Genomic DNA, 4,627 nt, shown 5'->3' with positions numbered 1-4,627 from the left:
ACAAAAGAAGGCAGTGCAGATGCGGACTGCAAGCACTGCACGCCAGATAGTTGACCTCACGTGTCGCCCTCCTGTGGAAAAAGAAAAGAAGTTATTAGATATACGTACGTGGTTTTAAATTCCGTGCATATTTACTTAAATATATATAAGATGGCGCATGTGTGAGGCGTGAAAGTCGGATATTTATTTTTGGCAGGCTCCCAAGACCACCAACCCGAACACGGTTGGTTGGGTTAGGAGACCGCCAAATGTCGATGCCGTTGTACCGCGCGATAGTGCTTGCATATTTTGGGCGTCAGAATGGTATGGCGTCGATTTATCTCGCCGCTGCTGTCTTCCGCATTTGGATGACTTGGTCGGGCCTCCTTGGAGTCCAATGTCGCGGTGACGCCAGTTGTCTCCTTCGTTTCGACGTTTGTTTGCTTTCGCCGCGCTTCTTTCATGCTGTAACAGCCGCCGGAAACTGCGCATCCCATGGTTGACCGTTGACGGTCTTGTTGTCTCCGTTTTACTTCTTTCTTCCTCCGCCTTTGCTCTCTCCTCCTCCATTTCTTCCTCCTCCACCTGCTGAGCCCAGGATTTAGCTGGTCCCGACAGGTTGATTGACAACGCGTCGTCGGACGTGTTGTCGTCGCCATTTGTGGCTGTCTCGTCGCATACCGGCCGACGCTCATCTAAATGAAGCGTGGTGTGGTGCTTCTCTTGGCACCTCTTGCAGCGATACTTGCTGCTACACTTGTTTACCCGGTGGAAGGGTGACAGACAGTTCGGACAGTACTTATATAGAAGCACTGCCCGCAACCTCTCTTCTGGAGATTTTTTCCGATATTCGGGACAGATTCGGAGACTATGGTGCCTGCTGCAGAGCTGGCAGGCGACGTCGAAACGCGTTGCGCCTCCCTCTGACTTGGCCAGTAAAGTTTGGTAGCGGGTCATAATCTGAAAGAATATTGATATCATTGATCATGCCCAAATTGAGGTTGGCGGAATGTTGTTTGGGTGGCGTAACCAAAAAAAATTATCTCTAATATGTTATTAAAAAAAAACATTTTATTGAAATAAAATTTAATTGAAATAAAAAATTAAAGGCCATAAGTAAATACTTATGTGTGCAAGGAAACGAAGAAAAAAACGGCTTTAGCACGCATCCATGCGATGTGGCTGGTGCTTTAGTCATTCCACGTCATTTGACTAGTCATTTTACGGTCCTAGGTTATATTCCTAGTCACATTTGCATGGGCGTTATTAGGTTTTGTGACCAATTTTTTGTAGGGATTTTATAATTTATTTTATGTCGGTAGACGTCGCCGAAGTAGTCCTAAAGATTTATTTTTGGTTTGTGGCGAACTTTGTTTTCACAACAAGTGGCCTGCCACCACACGGAACGATTCGACACCTGGCTGAAAATGTATTACAGAGTTGCACTTCCACCACTCAACATTATTTTTTGACGTGTATTGTCGATAATGTTGAGATTCGTGGAATTAGGTATTTCAAATCTCGACCACATGAATGATTGATCGAGATATGTAATACGCGACATGTGTGGCGTGTTGTGCGCGATTTTTAGTGCGGCATGTAGTGCGTGACATGTAGTGCGTGACGTGTAGTGCGCGTGTAGTGCGTGACGTGTAGTGCGTGACGTGTAGTGCGCATGTAGTGCATGACGTGTAGTGCGCGAGATGCTTGCGCATAAGGCCTAACGTTTGTATTGCAATAATCATTGACAGTCAGACATTAAATGTAGAGATTTTGAAATCTGCTACGCTTTTCCATTTCCTGAATGGAAAAAAGGAAAAAAGATGTCATTGATTTACGACATGCGGTGAGTATGGTTACTGTTCGTATAGTAAAATTTGCTAATTCTAACCTTATTTCTTTATTTTCATTGATCAATTTTTCTTTGCATTTTCAGGTTAGAATATTACAATGAACAGTCATATCAATTAATGACCCCAAAAAGACAGTTCATCTCTGTACTGGCACTGATGAACATGGTACAAAAATCCAACAAGCAGCAGCTCAAACCGTGCCAGTTGCACAATATTGCGAGTATATATCTGCGCTATATCGTCATGTATTCGCCGAAGCGAGTATAGCAAACACATATTTTATACGTACTACCGAAGAGCGCCACAAGACGGCTGTAGCGCATTTTTGGCACACTTTAAAATCGAGCGGCCACATTTACTCTGCTGCATACAGTGGTTGGTATTGTGTTTTAGATGAAACTTTCTTGACAGAATCACAGCTACGTTTGGACACACACACGGGCGCAGGTTTATTGCTTGATTCTGGTCATCCGGTTGAGGCAGCTAAACTTTACACAATAGAGGGCTTGAGGTATTTCCTGTTGCGTGAGGGTGTGGCGCATAACGATAGAAGTAAGTTTAAATAAAACATTAAAGCACAACAATACGCACATATTTATATATATATGTAGGTAGGCACTTTGTGTGCAACAAGAATTCTCCGCAAAGTGCTTAAAGTTAAAATAGCACTACTTAAACAATTTATGTAAGAAATTAGGGTGATAGTCCAGTTGATACTGGTTTCAGTTTTACTGGTAGTGACGATGGTTATGCGGGTAATGAAAAAGATGTTGGACGGAATTTACATGAAGCTGTTATGCAATTATACGAATTATTTGAATGGCGTAATTCCAGTGGATTTTGGATTACGGGTGAATCGTATGCTGGTAAATATGTACCAGCGTTAGCATATCACATACATTTGGTGCAAAATGCAATAGACGCGTGTTTATATACCACAGAAGGGCTTAGCCATTGGTAATGGACTTTCAGATCTATTACATCAACCAAATTATAGTGATTATTTATACCAATTGGAATTGATAGATGATCGTGGTTTGCAACAGTTCCATGAACAAGAAGAAAAGGGTAAAAATGCATAGAACAACATGACATGGAATGCGCTTTCGAAATTTTGATAGTCTTATCAATGATATTAGTGCGAATGGTTCACTTTTTCTTAATCTAACCGGTTTTAATTTTTACTATAATTATTTGAAAACTGATAATGACGAACCCGCTGATGCGCTTGGTAATTTCCTGCAATCGTCAACAACGCGTCGTGCCATGCATGTTGGTAATATGACTTTTCATGATTTGGATAAAGAAAATAAAGTTGAAAGGTTTTTGAAGAAGGTTGTAATGGACACGGTTGCACCATGGATACCACATTTATTAAATGATTATACTATTTGCATTTATAGTGGACAGTTGGATATAATAGTTGCTTATCCTTTGACAGGTAACTGCTTAAATCATTTCGATTCACTCCCAATATGTACATTCAATTTCGATGATTTCAAACGTTCATACTCCAACGAGGATGAATCTGTTTCCGTTCCCTACTTTTGGCAAAAATTCGATCCAGAAAATTATTCTATCTGGTTCGGTGAATATAAATATAATAGTGAGCTTACAAAAGTGTTTGTGTTGTGCAATCTCATCACTGGTATGTTTCGACGGCGCGATGAAATGCGTAAGCAATCCTTTGCTTTAGTGTGCCTGTTTGGTGAGGATAATGATAGTACCATATCCGGTGTTTGGGTGTGGCGCGGTCATGAATTAGCCTTCACCCTATCACCCGATTGGCAAATTGATTACGATTGTTATGCATGAAGGAGATTGGATGCCAATTCGGAAGAAACTAAAAAATGAGTGCCACAATATTTTTCTTGGACAGGTACCGATAAGGATGGACGTAAATTTGATCAGGGTAAAATGTTCAAATAATTACAATATACAAGAGAAAGTAACTGCATAAAAATTAAATGAGATTTGAAAGCTTGATTAGCGTTCCGCTTAAAGTTAAAGTTAACCAACTACATGCATGTATAGTATACCCTTTCTCAGTCATCCACAACATTAAATATCAAAGCGTACTGTAGGTCGGACGCCCTCCATTTTGTAGTTTCAAAAATTGTAAGTCTTTCGCTTTTGTAAGCGTAGTGTGTTGAAAAACTACGAACGAAAAAAAGCTGTTCTTGTTTTTTTGTAATAAAAGTTGAAAAGTAATCTTGATTTGTTTGAAATTCGCTGACGCTGATAAATACAGGGTGGAAAAACGTGTGGTTTGAACTGTGGAAGATGAAATTGCTGGATATGCAAAATATGCTGGCCATTTAATTGAGATTTGGTACGTAAGGCAGGGCATATGGCCCCTGGGGATCAACCAAAATGGTTATACTGGGTGATCCATCATTTGACTCACAATAAAACGATATCATAGAGTTTATATTAAACCAAAAGATCGCTGATGAGTAATAAGTATGCGAATAACAATAGTTACTTATTTTTTTTATTTTTTTTTTGTTTTGTATTACAATAACAAACCCTTCTTGATACTGAGTTTAATTAGACCAAAGAGTTAAAAGTGTTATCAAAACAAAGATTTATTAAAGTTTCATGCTTAGCATCGGCTTAGAGCTGGCAGCTCTCCTTAGTTCTGCTAATATTCGTAACAATAACTTTATTTTTTAATGCAGATTTTTTTTTTTTTTTTACTTGCCGGTCGCAGCTCTACATTTCACAAGTTATAAATTAAACCAAAACAAAACAAAGGCAACACTTTACGGTGTAATTCGCAACAGAAAGCATAG

General features: G+C 39.7%; 1 pseudogene; it reads left to right on the top strand.

Annotated features, from left to right (window-relative positions):
• The first annotated feature begins 1,783 nt into the window (after positions 1–1,783).
• Positions 1,784–3,761, top strand: LOC137234726 (uncharacterized; annotated as a pseudogene).
• The last annotated feature ends 866 nt before the right edge of the window (positions 3,762–4,627 follow it).

The sequence above is a fragment of the Eurosta solidaginis genome, chromosome X, assembly GCF_040869045.1.
Source record: "Eurosta solidaginis isolate ZX-2024a chromosome X, ASM4086904v1, whole genome shotgun sequence".
In the NCBI taxonomy this organism is placed as follows: Eukaryota; Metazoa; Arthropoda; class Insecta; order Diptera; family Tephritidae; genus Eurosta; species Eurosta solidaginis.
Note: the sequence above shows the minus strand (reverse complement) of the source record. Positions and strands in the feature narration are given on the sequence as shown.